Genomic DNA, 16919 nt, shown 5'->3' on the forward strand with positions numbered 1-16919 from the left:
CTATTGTTATAGAGGACATGGGTGGGCAGAGCGGGCCCGGCGTGGCATTGCTCGGGGCCCTTCCGTGGCCACCCATTCAGCCGTGGAGCATCTGTTCATGCGGATGGTGGTGCCGGCGCCTCCATTCTGAGCTTTCCATTTGTGGGCACATTGTCAGTGTCTATGTAGTTAACGGTCCTGCCATGGTGGGTTTGGGGGGCCGGACTTTCCAGCTTTTGACTCAAGTAAGGAGGATTTTGGTGCTGCGGGACGGGGACTTTCGGAGGTTGATTGGAGTGGCTGTTCGCAAATTAATGTTATAACAATGTGAACGGTTTTCAAAACATTGGTATTTATTTCTCTAAGTTCTCTGACCTCCATTTCTTTCTCTGCAGTAAAAACTGATGCTAAATATTTATTTAATATCTCCCATCTCCTGAGGTTTAATACAAAGACAACCTCTTTGTCTTTTAAGGGGACCTGCTGTCTCTCTAGTTGTTTTCTTGCTCTTAATGTACTTGTAAAATTCTATGGTTTGTCCCTAACCTTATTTGTCAAGGCTATCTGATGTCCTCTCTTTGCATTCCTGATCTCCTGCTCAGGAATGCTGTTACACTCTTTACTGTTCAAGAGACTCACTTGAACCCAGTTGTTTATATCTGCTGTGATTCTTTATTCTTGACTAGAACCTTAGTACCTTTATTCATCCCTGGTTCTCTACCAGGCTTACCTTTTACTCTAACAGGAACATAATGACTCTGAACTTTTGCTTTTGCACTTTTGCAAACCTCCCTCTTATCAGACGCCCATTGATTTGCGAACAGCTGCTCCGGTCGGCTTTTGGGAGTTTTTGTCTCGCAGCATTGAGGTTTTCCTTGGGTCGGAGGTTGGGGGGTCTGGTCTCCCAAATTCATCATGGTATGATTGTCAGTGTCTATGTAGTTGACAGTGTGCTTGCAGGTGGGGGGCTTGGGGTGGAGGTGCTGGTGGCATTGTCTGTGTGGGCAGATGCTGTGTGGCTGGGTGGGTGGTTGTGGAGGGGCCTTGGGTGGTGTCGTGTTGGGCCTGGTCTGTTTGCTTATGTCTTCTATAACAATGTGTAAACATCGAACTGGATTTATCGGAGTGGACCATTTCATTTTGACCTCAAATGAAAATAATTTGGGTCTTTTGGTAGCTTAGCACTACCTTTATTACTGAGATCATTAAATATGGTGTTATCAGTCAAAGTCTTTGTCCTAGATGTTTGTGTAATAACCATGGACTCAGAGGTAGGGATGGTACCGTAATGGTAAAAGAGCAGGATGATCATTTGCTAACATTAGATAGAGTCGTAGAGGCATACAGAGTGGGAACAGACTCTTTGGTCCAACCAACCATATTTCCAAAATAAATTAGCCCCACCTGCCTGTGTTTGGTCCATTTTCCTCCAAACTTTTTCTAATGATGCAGTTATCCAAATGTCTTTTGAATGTCGTAACTGTACCTGCATCTACAACTTTCTCTGGAAGTTCATTCCACGTGAGCCACTATGTTTAAAACAAAGCAAGGAAGTTGCCCCTCGTGTCCTTTTTTAAATTTTTCTCCTATCACCTTAAAAATATGCACCGTAGCTTTGACCTCCACCCTAGTCAAAAGACCTTTGCTTTTCCACCTTAACTATGTCCCTCATGGTTTTTCAAGCCAGTGAATAAAGTCCCAGCCTTTTTAGTCTATTTTTATAATTCAAATCCTCCATTCCTGGCAACATCCTGGTAAATCTTTCCTGAATCCCCTCCAGCTTAATAATAATGTTCTAATAAAAGGGTGATCAGAACTGCACATAGTAGTTGAGAAAAGGCCTCGCCAATGTCCTATACAACTTTAATGTGACGTCCCAACTCCTGTACTCAAAGATTTGAACAATGAAAGCAAGTGTGCTAAATGCTTTCTTAACCACCATGTCTACTTGTGAGAATTTTGTACTGAACCCCTAGTGTTTAACCACACTACCCAGGGCCCTACCATTAATTGTATAAGTCCTGCCATTGTTTGTCTTACCAAATGCAAAACCTCACATTTATCTAAATTAAACTCCATGTGGCACTCCTCAGCCCAACAATTCAATTGATCAATTGGTCGGCACAACATTGTGGGCTGAAGGGCCTGTTCTGTGCTGTACTGTTCTATGTTCTAAGATCTCTCATTATAATCTCCTTCACTATTCATTATACCACCAATTTTTGTTCTCCAATCCTTGCGATTTCTTCACGTTTCCCTGTGGTTTTTGGTATCGACAATTTATTGCATAGGTCTATGAGCCCCAATAACACTCTGGCTGTCTTGTACCTGACAACAAGCCATTAGGAGACGGTGGTCAGAGAAGAAGTTGGCAATCACATCAGTGAAAGTTACAAACTAGAAAATACCAACCCATCTGGCCTTGTCCAGTTGTATCCGTTCAGCTCTCTATCTGCAGGCTTGCTGAACCACCCATCTGGCCTCAACCAGGTATATCAGGACAGCACTCCAACTGCAGACTTGCTGAAGAAAATGTGGAATTTAGCATCTTTTGCAATTAATTTCAGGGCACTGGATCTGGCATTGCGCTCTTCCAGATTATCCAGCTGCATTGATGTTGCAGTTAATGTCAATTTTTGCGTAATCAATAGTCTCCAACAACAGTGGCATCTGCTGGGGGGAAAAAAGTCATTTGTTCACTGTTTTGAGTTAGGGTACATAACTTGGTTAACTGAAGCAGAGGGTTGTGTATATTATGTCAGCTATATAGAGGCGCCCGTTTTAGCACCACGATCGCAGATATGGAAGTTGCCTCCTGTAGCAGTGTTTATTATTCACTTGTAGAACATGGGTGTTGGTGACCAGCATTTATTGCCTAGTTGACCTTGAAGGTGGTGGTGAGTTGTTGCCTTGAACCGCTGCAGAACATGGACCGTAGGTTGACCCACAATGTCATTTCGAAGAAAATTCCAGGATTTTGACTACAAAATCAATGGCACCATCACCACACCCAAAGCCTGGTGTTTCTGCAATCCTGCATGTCAGTTTTTTTTTAAACTTTTTAGTTAGATAATGACACCAAGATAGTGACGCCAACTATGGCCAAGCACATGCACTGATCTAGGAGACTGATCTTGATGACTATGCTGGGGCCCCCTGCCTATGGAATGCCTCCACGGGCATCAGTAAGGACTACGCCTCTTAGACTTTGAGATATGGCCATTTACTTGTGGTACAGCCATTGCGTTTACTGTGTAAAAGCTGCTGGCATGTGGTGCAGGTGAGAATTTGATGTAGGATACAGTGTGCGTTATATAGCAAAATTGTTTTCCTCCTTGAATAGGTTAGATTACCTACAGTGTGGAAACAGGCCCTTCGGCCCAACAAGTCCACACTGCCCTTGAAGAATCCCGCCCAGATCCATCCCCCAATAACCCACACACCCATGAACACTATGGGCAATTTGGCATGGCCAATCCACCTAGCCTGCGCATCTTTGGACTGTGGGAGGAGGCTGGAGCGCCTGGAGGAGACCCACGCAGACACGGGGGGAATGTGCAAACTCCACACAGACAGTCGCCCAGGGCTGGAATTGAACCTGGGTCCCTGGTGCTGTGAGGCTGCAGTGCTAACCACTGAGCCATCGTGCTGCCCCCCAAATAAGGGCAGCTCACCAGCAAGACCAGATGCTTGTCTTTCAATATGCACTAAGAAGCAAAGCAGGGATGCTGCAACACTGAGTGAGTGCTAAAAAAGCAAATGAACACACTTGAGCTGCACCCAGGCCTGGTCTGACGACTTGGTGGCTTTTCCTGTATCAAATAACAGCAGTAAAATGATAGTTGTCATTGTGTTCTGTAGTGCAATTTTGAAGTGTCCTGTAAGTGGATCAGAGATGTACCATGCTGGTCTGAGAAGTTGGCCATTGTCAAATGGCAGCATCTGTAGACATGGGGAAGCCATTCAACAGGTGCCCATGAACCATACCCTGAGAAATTATAGGCTGTCCAAGATGAAGGCCCTCATAGCCCAGAAGCTGCAAAAGTGTAGTTGGTACTCTGGGGACTGAAGGATATAATCATCTGGCTGTATCCAGTGACAGAATGGCAGCTACCATGGATAGGCAGGTCCAGCTGTTTCACAGTATGCCAGATATGTGAATTGACCTGCAATCCATCACGTTAATCATTTGGCCTCAGCACCTAGAGCAAACTGTTAGGGATTTTGAGCTCACTGCAGGTGCACCTCCCTACAGTGCAGTGCCAGTAGGCATTTCACTGTGGGAGAAATAACAAGATCCTTAGGAGTCTCCTTTCAGGACCCTCTGTAGGTAGCTTTGGCTTCCAACTCCACCCAGGCAGGAGAAGCAAGGAGTGAGCTCTGACTTCCATGTCGTAAGTTCTTAGAATCTAATCTCCTCACAACGGGTAGTAGGATAGGAAGCTGTATAGTAATAAGGTGAGATGTGCAGTTAACAACACTGACTGCTGCCAAATGGGAATCGTCTTGACAAATGAACCCTGGGAAAGAGCAGTTAGTCATATCCGATATCAGGAAGACTTCACTGGACTTCTTAGATGATTCGACCGGTTTTCTTGTCATAGCCTGCACAGGCAGAGCCCTACAAGAAATTGTCGTGATGAACTCATTGTTGCACTTTTCATCTTAACTGCAACATATCTAGTATTTAGGCTTGGAAACTATTTCAAGTTTTTTGATTTACTTGTTCAAAATCATTTATGATTGTTGTCATGATATCTACAATATGTTATTTTGATTGGACATAGAGGATTGGATCTGTCTCAATGGAAATAATGTATGCGCTTATAAAACTCCTTCTGGGCAAGGTAGTTGCTCAGTGGTTAGAGCTGCTCATGCACTGGGGAGCCAATTGAGATTCCAGTCTTGGGTAACTATCTGTGTGGAATTGACACGTCCTCCCCGCATCTGCGAGGGGCTTCCGCCAGGTGCTGCAGTTTCCTCCCATTGTTCAAAGATGTGCAGGTCCTTATATGTGATTTGTGAAGCATTTCTTAAATGTTTCAATCCTGCCAGCATCCAGTGCCTTGGACAAAATAACTGGAGATGAATAAAAGATACAGTGCCTTCTGACACCATTTCCTGCTGGATTTTCATCAATCCTGCTTTATATCGGTGACAACTTCCATGACCTTTTTTGATGCTATGTCTGAATTGACAGTCGAGTTCCAAATATTTGTTGTGCAGTATTTCAAGGTCTCTGTTATAGCATACCCACGAATGTCCACTTCAAAAGATACTTCCATATCATAGAATCCCTACGGTGTGGAAACAAGCCCCTTTTGACCCAAGTGTTCCACGGCCACCCTCCAAAGAGCGTCTCACCCTGACTCATCCCCCGACCCTTTCCTCAGTAACCCTACATTTCCCATGACTAACACACCTAATCTACACATCCCTAAACACAATGGGCAAGTTTGGCATGGCCCATACACCGAGCCTGCACATCTTTGGACTGTGGGAGGCAACCAGAGCACCCAGCAGGAACCCATGCAGGCATAGGCAGAATGTACAAACTCCGCACAGAAAATCGTCCAACGGTGGGATCGAACCTGGGTCCCTGGCGCTGTGAGTCAGCAGTGCTAACCACTGAGCCACCGTGCTGCCCTTGGAGTTAGACAGAGCTTGCTTGTTCCTGGGTGGCCTCAAACTGCCAACCTCCACTTAGTGGCAAAAGTGCTGACCAACTGCACTCATCTTCACTGGTTTTTGCTTTGTATCATTGAATTCAATCCTTCAAACTCTATGATAAATATTTAAATTTCCATTGATATGTGAGGGTTGTTTTTAGTACGCAGTATTGGTTTATTATGTTTCATTGGTACATAATGAATATTTTATGTATATGCAAATGGGCAAGTTGGTAGCGATGCAGTCCACAGACCTGGAGGATAATAACACTGTCCTTCAATCGCCCACGATGCCCTCTGCAAATTGGTAGAAAACAAAAATTTCTGTAAGATTCATCTCTCCTCCCGTCAGTCGATCAAAATTAATTCATGATTTTGTACAGGCCAATAACCGTAAGATTACACGAGCCTAAACAAAACTACTGGCTCATATTAGTTCAGTAAAGTGAAAGGGCAACAATAGAGGTAGTAGGAACTGCAGATGCTGGAGAATCTGAGATAAGAAGGTGTAAAGCTGGATGAACACAGCAGGCCAAGCAGTATCATTCGGCTCTGCACCTTGTTATCTCAGATTCTCCAGCGCCAATTTTCTGAAGTAGGGTCTCGTCCCGAAACATCAGCTTTCTTGCTTCTCTGATGCTGCTTGACCTGCTGTGTTCATCCAGCTCTCCACCTTGGGCAACAATAGAGTATGCTTTAAGTCACTAGATGGGTTTCTCTTCCTTAGGGTGGAGTTAGTGGAACCGAAAAAGATGTCTCCCTCACAGCGTTTGTGACAAAAGAATTGCATCGTTCCTTGGCGGCCTTTCAACAGAAGAATATTCAGAGATTTCCCGAGTGGTAAGAATGTAACTTCTTTTACTTCTCTTTATCTCACTTTTTCCAACAATTGCAAAATAGATTTTAGAAATAACGTCGAGCTGATGAAGTGTGAAAAGAAGAATAATTCCAAGCTGTGGTGGGAGTTGGTCAGTGAGGTGGGAGGAGTGGATAGGTGGGAGAGAAGGCGGACAGGTCATGGAGGCGGGGATGAGGGGAGGAACTAGTCTTGGGATGAGGCTGGCGGGTGGGGAGATTTTGAGGGTGGCCAAGTCCACATTGAGGCTATTGAGTTGGAAGCTCCCGAGGCAGAATATGAGGTGCTGCTCCTCCAGTTTCTGGGTGGTTTGGTTGTGATACTGGAAGAAGCCCAGGATGGACATGTCATTCAGGGAGTGGGAGGGGGAGTTGAAGTGATGCAATGATTTGGACATGAAAATAGAAGGTGTGGTTAGTAAGTTTCCCAATGATTAAAGGTGTAGTAGCCAGCCAAGAAGGTCACCTCAGAATACAATGGGACATTGACAAGGGCCAATAAACTGAGGAATGGCAGATGGTGTTGAGGTTAGACAAATGTGAGGTGCTACATTTTGGAAAGGCAAATCAGGGCAGCACGTTTACACTCAAGGTTGTGGGGAGTGTTGCTTAATAAAGAGACACTGGAGTGCAGTTTCGTAGTTGCATCTAAGTACAGCCACCGGTAGAAAGGATATGAAGGACACATTTGGTGTGCTCGCCTTTATCGGTCAGTGCATTGAGTATAGGAGTTGGGAGATCACTTAGCAGCCATATAGGACGTTGGCTCGGCTGCTTTTGGAATACTGCAATCGATTTTGGTCTCCTTGCGAGAGGAAGGATGTCGGTGCAACATTGAGGGCCGAAGGGCCTGTTCTGCGCTGTGTTGTTGTATGTTGTAAACTTGAAAGGGTTCAGAGAAGATCTACAAGGATGTTATGAGCATCGGAGGTTGGAGGTATACCGTGGGCTTGAACAGGCAGCTATTTCTTGGAACTTTGGAGTTCAGGGCTGACCATATAGAAGTTTATACAATTACGAGGGACGTGGATAGAGCGAACAGCCAAGATCTTTTCCCCGGGTTGCTGGAATCCAAAACTGGAGGGAATAGGTTAAAAATGAGAGAGGGAAGATTTAAAATGGACCGGATTTTTTTCATAGTGGTGCATGTATGGAGTGAGCTGCCAGAGGAAGTGGTGGAGGCTTGTACGTTTAAAAGGCATGTGGATGGGTATATGAATAGGATGGGTTGAGAGGAATATGGGCCAAATGCTGGCAAATGGGACTAAATTAATTTAGGATATCTGGTCAACATAGACAAATTGGGCCAAAGGATCTGTTTCCCGACTGTACATCTCTCTGATTCTAAGTGTCTTTTTTCTTAACCACGTGGCCCATAATTAGAAAAACTTGAATCAGGATTTGGGAATATGACTATTCTAATTGGATCTGTTTGATGAAATTAACTCTGTAGGTAATGGTGGTTGAATTATGATTCGTCAAATTTGAGTTTATTGCAGCATCTTATAGAATAGAGGAAACACACGTCATCAAAATTGAAAATCAAAACTTGGTAAAATTTTGCATTGGAAATACATGACCAGCCATTGGAGGAGATTCATGACCATTGCATTCAAGTGAGAACAACAAATGCGATTCAGTGACTCAGTGAAATGGGATTCAGTGACTCAGTGAAATTGGATGCAGTGACTGTGTGAACTGGGATGCAGTGACTGAGGGTAATGGGATACAGTGACTGAGTGAAATGGGTTGTAGTGACTGAGTGAAATGGGATGCAGTGACTGAGTGAAATGGGATGCAGTGACTGAGTGAAATGGGATGCAGTGACTGCGGGAAATGGGTTGTAGTGACTGCGGGAAATGGGTTGTAGTGACTGCGGGAAATGGGTTGTAGTGACTGCGGGAAATGGGTTGTAGTGACTGCGGGAAATGGGTTGTAGTGACTGCGGGAAATGGGTTGTAGTGACTGCGGGAAATGGGTTGTAGTGACTGCGGGAAATGGGTTGTAGTGACTGCGGGAAATGGGTTGTAGTGACTGCGGGAAATGGGTTGTAGTGACTGCGGGAAATGGGTTGTAGTGACTGCGGGAAATGGGTTGTAGTGACTGAGGGAAATGGGATACAGTGACTGATGGAAATGGGATGCGTTGACTGATTGAAAGGAGATGCAGTGACTGTGGGAAATGGCATGCTGTGTCTGAGGGTAATGGAATGCAGTGACTGAGGGGAATGGGATGCCGAGACTGATTGAACTGGGTTGCAGTGACTGAGTAAACTGGGATGCTATGACTATGTCTAATGGGATGCAGTGACTGAGGGAAATGGGATCCAGTGACTGTGGGAAATGGGTTGCAGTGTCTGAGTGAAATGGGATGCAGTGACTGAGTGAAATGGGCGGCAGTGAATGTGTGAACTGGGATGCAGTGACTCATGGAGATGGGATGCTGTGACTGGGTGAAATGGGATGCTGTGACTGAGGGTAATGGGAGGCAGTGACTGAGGGAAAGGTGATTCCGTGTATTTGGGAAATGGGATGCGGTGACTGTGGCGAATGGGATGCAGTGACTGAGTGAAATGGGATGCTGTGACTGAGTGAATTGGGATGCTGTGACTGAGTGAAATGGGATGCTGTGACTGAGGTTAATGGGATGCTGTGACTGAGGTTAATGGGATGCAGTGACTGAGGGAAAGGAGATGCAGTGACTGTGGGAAATGGCATGCTGTGACTGAGAGAAATGGGATGCTGTGACTGACGGTTTTGGGATGCAGTGACTCTTAAATGGGATGCAGTGACTGCGTGAAGTGGGCTGCAGTGACTGTGTCAAATGGGATGCAGTGACTGATGGAAATGGGATGCAGTGACTGATGGAAATGGGATGCAGTGACTGATGGAAATGGGATGCAGTGACTGATGGGAATGGGATGCAGTGTCTGAGGGAAATGGGATGCTGTGACTGAGCGTAGTGTGATGCAGTGACTGAGGGTAATGGGATGTAGTGACTGATGGTAATGGGATGCAGTGACTGGGAAATGGGATGCAGTGATTGATGGAAATGGGACGCAGTGACTAAGTGAAATGGGACGCAGTGACTGATGGAAAGGAGATGCAGTGACTCTGTGAAATGGGTTGCAGTGACTCTGTGAAATGGGTTGCAGTGACTGAGGGAAATGGGTTGCAGTGACTGAGGGAAATGGGATGCAGTGACTGAGGGAAATGAGATGCCGAGACTGAGTGAACTGGGATGCAGTGACTGATGGAAATGGTATGCAGTGACTGAGGGAAATGGGATGCAGTGACTGACGGAAATGGAATGCAGTGTCTGTTGGAAATGGGATCCTGCGACTGAAGGTAATGGGATGCAGTGACTGAGGCTAATGGGATTCAGTGACTGTGGGGAATGGGATGCAGTGACTGAGGGAAGTGGGTTGCAGTGACTGAGCGAAATGGGATGCCGAGACTGAGTGAACTGGGATGCAGTGACTGATGGAAATGGTATGCAGTGACTGATGGAAATGGGAAGCAGTCACTGACGGAAATGGAATGCAGTGTCTGTTGGAAATGGGATCCTGCGTCTGAAGGTAATGGGATGCAGTGACTGAGGGTAATGGGATTCAGTGACTGAGATAAATGGGATGCAGTGACTGATGGAAATGGGATGCAGTGAATGAGGGAAATGGGATTCAGTGACTGAGATGAATAGGACGCAGTGACTGATGGAAATGGGATGCAGTGACTGAGGGTAATGGGTTGCAGTCACTGAGTGAAATGGGATGCAGTGACTCAGTGGAATTTGACGCATTGACTGAGGGAAAGGAGATGCAGTGAATGTGGGAAATGGGATGCTCTGACTGAGGGTAATGTGATGCAGTGACTGAGGGTAACGCGATGCAGTGACTGTGGTTAATGGGATGCAGTGAATGAGGGAGAGGAGATGCAGTGAATGTGGGAAATTGGATGCAATGACTGAGGGAAATGGGATGCAGTGACTGATGGAAATCAGATGCAGTGTCTGAGGGAAATGGGATGCAGTGTCTGAGGGAAATGGGATGCAGTGACTGAGGGAAATGGGATGCAGTGACTGAGCGTACTGGGATGCAGTGACTGAGGGTAATGGGATGTAGTGACTGATGGTAATGGGATGCAGTGACTGAGGTGAAATGGGATGCAGAGACTGAGTGAAATGGCATGCAGTGATTGAAGAACGGCGATGCAGTGACTGTGGGAAATGGGATGCAGTGACTGATGGAAATGGGATGCAGTGACTGAGGACAATGGGATGCAGTGACTGAGTGAACTGTGATTCAGTCACTGAGTGAACTGTGATTCAGTCACTGAGTGAACTGTGATTCAGTCACTGAGTGAACTGTGATTCAGTCACTGAGTGAACTGTGATTCAGTCACTGAGTGAACTGTGATTCAGTCACTGTGATGCAGTGGCTGAGTGGAATGGGATGCAGTGACTGAGTGAAATGAGATGCAGTGACTGAGGGACATGGGATGCAGTGACTGAGGGACATGGGATGCAGTGACTGAGGGACATGGGATGCAGTGACTGAGGGACATGGGATGCAGTGACTGAGGGACATGGGATGCAGTGACTGAGGGACATGGGATGCAGTGACTGAGGGACATGGGATGCAGTGACTGAGGGACATGGGATGCAGTGACTGAGGGACATGGGATGCAGTGACCGAGGGACATGCGATGCAGTGACCGAGGGACATGGGATGCAGTGACAGAGGGACTGGGAAGGAGTGACTGAGTTAATAGGGAATCAGTGCCCGAGCGGGCTTGGGTTGCAGTGACTGAGGGAAGTGGGATACAGTGCCTGACCGAAAAGCGACGCACTGACTGAGTGAAATGGGATGCAGTGACTGAGGGACATCGGATCTTGTGACTTACGGAAATGGGATGAAGTGACTGAGTGAGATGGGATGCACTGTCTGAGTGAAATGGGATGCAGTTAATGAGTGAAATGAGATGCAGTGACTGATGGAAATTGGATGCACTGACAGAGTGACATGCGCTGCAGTGCCAGATAGAAATGTGATGCAGTTACTGTGGGACATGGGATGCAGTGACTGAGGTACTGGGAAGGAGTGACTGAGTTAATAGGGATGCAGTGCCCGAGGGGGCTTGGGGTGCAGTGACTGAGTGAAATGGGATGCAGTAACTGATGGAAATGGGATGCAGTGACTGAGTGAAAAGAGATACATTGACTGAGTGAAATGGTATGAAGTGACTGAGGGAAATGGTATGAAGTGACTGAGGGCAATGGGATGCAGTGACTGACGGAAATGGGATGCAGTGTCTGTGTGAAATGGGATCCTGCGACTGAGGTTCATGGGATGCAGTGACTGAGTGAAATGGGATGCAGTGACTGAGTGAAGTGGAATGCAGTGACTTAGTGAAGTGGGATGCAGTGACTGAGTGACGTGGGATGCAGTGACTGAGGGTAATAGGATGCAGTGACTGAGGGAAATGGGATGCAGTGATTGATGGAAATGGGACGCAGTGACGAAGTGAAATGGGACGCAGTGACTGATGGAAAGGAGATGCAGTGACTCTGTGAAATGGGATACAGTGACTGAGTGAAATGGGATGCAGTGACTGAGTGAAATGGGATTGCCGTGACTGTGGAAAGGAGATGCAGTGACTGAGGAAATGGGATGCAGTGACTGAGGGAAATGGGATGCAGTGACTGAGGGAAATGGGATGCAGTGACTGAGTGAAATGAGATGCCGAGACTGAGTGAACTGGGATGCAGTGACTGATGGAAATGGAATGCAGTGACTGACGGAAATGGAATGCAGTGACTGACGGAAATGGGATGCAGTGTCTGTTGGAAATGGGATCCTGCGACTGAAGGTAATGGGATGCAGTGACTGAGGGTAATGGGATGCAGTGACTGAGGGTAATGGGATGCAGTGACTGAGGGTAATGGGATGCAGTGACTGAGGGTGATGGGATGCAGTGACTGAGGGTGATGGGATGCAGTGACTGAGTGAAATGGGATGCAGTGACTGAGGGTAATGGGATACAGTGACTGAGTGAAAATGGATGCAGTGAATGAGGACAATGGGATGCAGTGAATGAGGACAATGGGATGCAGTGAATGAGGACAATGGGATGCAGTGAATGAGGACAATGGGATGCAGTGAATGAGGACAATGGGATGCAGTGACTGAGGCAATGGGATGCAGTGACTGAGGCAATGGGATGCAGTGACTGAGGCAATGGGATGCAGTGACTGAGGCAATGGGATGCAGTGACTGAGGCAATGGGATGCAGTGACTGAGGCAATGGGATGCAGTGACTGAGGCAATGGGATGCAGTGACTGAGGCAATGGGATGCAGTGACTGAGGCAATGGGATGCAGTGACTGATGGCAATGGGATGCAGTGACTGAGTGAAATTGGATTGCCGTGACTGTGGAAAGGAGATGCAGTGACTGAGGAAATGGGACGCAGTGACAGATGGAAATGGGATGCCCTGACTGAGTGTAAAGTGAAGCATTGAGTGAAATGGGATGCAGTGGCTGTGTGAAATGGGATGCAGTGTCTGTTTGAAATGGGATGCAGTGACTCAAGTGAATGGGATGCCGTGTCTGTGGGGAATGGGATGCAGTGACTGTGGGGAATGGGATGCAGTGACTGTGGGGAATGGGATGCAGTGACTGATGGAAATGGGATTCAGTGACTGAGATAAATGGGATGCAGTGACTGATGGAAATGGGATGCAGTGAATGAGGGAAATGGGATTCAGTGACTGAGATGAATGGGACGCAGTGACTGATGGAAATGGGATGCAGTGACTGAGGGTAATGGGTTGCAGTCACTGAGTGAAATGGGATGCTGTGACACTGTGGAATGGGATGCAGTGACTCACTGGAATGTGACGCATTGACTGAGGGAAAGGAGATGCAGTGAATGTGGGAAATGGGATGCAGTGACTGAGGGAAATGGGGTGCAGTCACTGAGTGAAATGGGATGCTGTGACACTGTGGAATGGGATGCAGTGACTCACTGGAATGTGACGCATTGACTGAGGGAAAGGAGATGCAGTGAATGTGGGAAATGGGATGCAGTGACTGAGGGAAATGGGGTGCAGTGACCGAGTGAAATGAGATGCAGTGACTGAGCGAAATGGGATGCAGTATTTTTGGGAAGTAGGATGCAATCACTGAGTGAAATGAGATGCAGAGACTGTGGGAAAGGAGACGCTGAGTCTATGGGAAATGGGATACAGTGAGTGTTGGAAATTGAATGCAGTGTCTGGGAGATATGGGAACCAGTGACTGATGGAAATGGGATGCTGGGACTGTGTTGAAGGAGCTGCAGTGACTGAGTGAATTGGGATGCAGTGACTGAGTGAAATGGGATGCAGTGACTGCGTGAAATGGGATGGAATGACTGCGTGAAATGCGATGCAGTGACTGCGTGAAATGGAATCCAATGACTGCGTGAAATGGGACGCAGTGACTGAGTGAAATGTGATTCTGTCACTGAGTGAAATATGTTGCACTCACTGAGTGTACTGTGATTCAGTAACTGAGTGTACTGTGATGCAGTCACTGAGTGAAATGGGATGCAGTGGCTGAGTGAAATGGGATGCAGTGGCTGAGTGAAATGGGATGCAGTGACTGAGTGAAATGAGATGCAGTGACTGAGTGAAATGGGATGCAGTGACTGAGGGACATGGGATGCAGTGACTGAGGGACATGGGATGCAGTGACGGAGGGACGTGGGATGCAGTGACGGAGGGACATTGGATGCCGTGACTGAGGGGAATGGGATGCAGTGACAGAGTGACATGAGCTGCAGTGACAGAGGGACTGGGAAGGAGTTTCTGAGTTAATAGGGAATCAGTGCCCGAGCGGGCATGGGGTGCAGTGACTGAGGGAAATGGGATACAGTGCCTGACCGAAAAGGGACGCACTGACTGGGTGAAATGGGATGCAGTGACACACGGACATGGGATGCAGTGACACACGGACATGGGATGCAGTGACACACGGACATGGGATGCAGTGACACACGGACATGGGATGCAGTGACCTGAGGGAATTGGGATGCAGTGACTGAGTGAAATGCGATGCAGTCACTGAGTGCAATGGGATGCAGGGACGAGGTGAAATGGGATGCAGTGACTGATGGAAATTGGATGCAAAGACTGAGGGAAATGGGATGCAGTCACTGAGGGAAATGGGATGCAGTGAGTGTGGGAAATTGAATGCATCGTCTGTGAGATACGGGAAACAGTGACTGATGGAAATGTGATGCAGTGACTGAGGTGAATGAGATGCAGTGATTGAGTAAATGGGATGCAGTGACTGAGTGAAATGTGATGCAGTGGCTGAGTGAAATGTGATGCAGTGGCTGAGTGAAATGTGATGCAGTGGCTGAGTGAAATGTGATGCAGTGGCTGAGTGAAATGTGATGCAGTGACTGAGTGAAATGTGATGCAGTGACTGAGTGAAATGGGATGCAGTGACTGAGTGAAATGGGATGCAGTGACTGAGTGAAATGGGATGCAGTGACTGCGTGAAATGGGATGCAGTGACTGCGTGAAATGGGATGCAGTGACTGCGTGAAATGCGATGCAGTGACTGCGTGAAATGCGATGCAGTGACTGCGTGAAATGGGATCCAATGACTGCGTGAAATGGGATCCAATGACTGCGTGAAATGGGACGCAGTGACTGAGTGAAATGTGATTCCGTCACTGAGTGAAATATGCATACAAGATAATGAGAGGCATAGATAGAGTTGATAGCCAGAGACTATTTCCCAGGGTAGAAATGGCTAGCACGAGAGGTCATAGTTTTAAGCTGGTTGGTGGAAAGTATAGAGGGGATGTCAGAGGCAGGTTCTTTACGCAGAGAGTTGTGAGAGCATGGAATGCGTTGCCAGCAGCAGTAGTGGGAGCAAGGTCATTGGGGTCATTTAAGAGACTGCTGGACATGTATATGGTCACAGAAATTTGAGGGTGCATACATGAGGATCAATGGTCGGCACAACATTGTGGGCTGAAGGGCCTGTTCTGTGCTGTACTGTTCTGTGTTCTATGTTCTATGCTGCACTCACTGAGTGTACTGTGATTCAGTAACTGAGTGTACTGTGATGCAGTGGCTGAGTGAAATGAGATGCAGTGACTGAGTGAAATGGGATGCAGTGACTGAGTGAAATGGGATGCAGTGACTGAGGGACATGGGATGCAGTGACTGAGGGACATGGGATGCAGTGACGGAGGGACGTGGGATGCAGTGACTGAGGGACATTGGATGCCGTGACTGAGGGAAATGTGATGCAATGACAGAGTGACATGAACTGCAGGTACAGAGGGACTGGGAAGGAGTTTCTGAGTTAATAGGGAATCAGTGCCCGAGCGGGCTCGGGGTGCAGTGACTGAGGGAAATGCGATACAGTGCCTGACCGAAAAGGGACGCACTGACTGGGTGAAATGGGATGCAGTGACTGAGGGACATGGGATGCAGTGACTTAGGGACATGGGATGCAGTGACCTGAGGGAATTGGGATGCAGTGACTGAGGGAAATGGGATGCAGTGATTGCGTGAAATGGGTTGCAGTGACTGAGTGAAATGCGATGCAGTCACTGAGTGCAATGGGATGCATCATTGAGTGCAATGGGATGCAGGGACTAGGTGAAATGGGATGCAGTGACTGATGGAAATTGGATGCAAAGACTGAGGGAAATGGGATGCAGTCACTGAGGGAAATGGGATGCAGTGAGTGTGGGAAATTGAATGCATCGTCTGTGAGATACGGGAAACAGTGACTGATGGAAATGTGATGCAGTGACTGTGGTGAAGGAGATGCAGTGATTGAGTAAATGGGATGCAGTGACTGAGTGAAATGTGATGCAGTGACTGAGTGAAATGTGATGCAGTGACTGAGTGAAATGTGATGCAGTGACTGAGTGAAATGTGATGCAGTGACTGAGTGAAATGGGATGCAGTGACTGAGGGAAATGGGATGCAGTATTTGTGGGAAGAAGGATGCAATCACTGAGTGAAATGAGATGCTGAGACTGAGGGCAAGGAGATGCTGTGACGATGTGCAAAGGGATGCAGTGAATGTGGGAAATTGAATGCAGCGTCTGTGAGATAAGGGAAACAGTGACTGATGGAAATGGGATGCAGTGACTGTGGTGAAGGAGATGCAGTGATTGAGTAAATGGGATGCAGTGACTGAGTGAAATGTGATGCAGTGACTGAGTGAAATGTGATGCAGTGGCTGCGTGAAATGGGATGCAGTGACTGAGTGAAATGTGATGCAGTGTCTGCTTGAAATTGGATGCATCACTGAGTGCAATGGGATGCAGTGACCAATGGAAATTGGATGCAGTGACAGAGTGACATGAGCTGCAGTGTCTGATGTAAATGTGATGCGGTGACT

The 16919-nt window shown here is 47.2% G+C and overlaps 1 long non-coding RNA gene across 2 annotated transcripts in view; it reads left to right on the plus strand.

Annotated features, from left to right (window-relative positions):
- Nucleotides 1-16919, plus strand: part of LOC132207843 (uncharacterized) — a 127222-nt gene that overhangs the window by 24261 nt on the left and 86042 nt on the right. For both annotated transcript variants that reach the window (XR_009443903.1, XR_009443902.1), the window contains one exon: nt 6376-6488. This is a non-coding gene — a long non-coding RNA (uncharacterized LOC132207843). The remainder of the gene's footprint in view (nt 1-6375; nt 6489-16919) is intronic.

This window comes from Stegostoma tigrinum, unplaced genomic scaffold (genome assembly GCF_030684315.1).
Source record: "Stegostoma tigrinum isolate sSteTig4 unplaced genomic scaffold, sSteTig4.hap1 scaffold_177, whole genome shotgun sequence".
Taxonomy (NCBI): domain Eukaryota; kingdom Metazoa; phylum Chordata; class Chondrichthyes; order Orectolobiformes; family Stegostomatidae; genus Stegostoma; species Stegostoma tigrinum.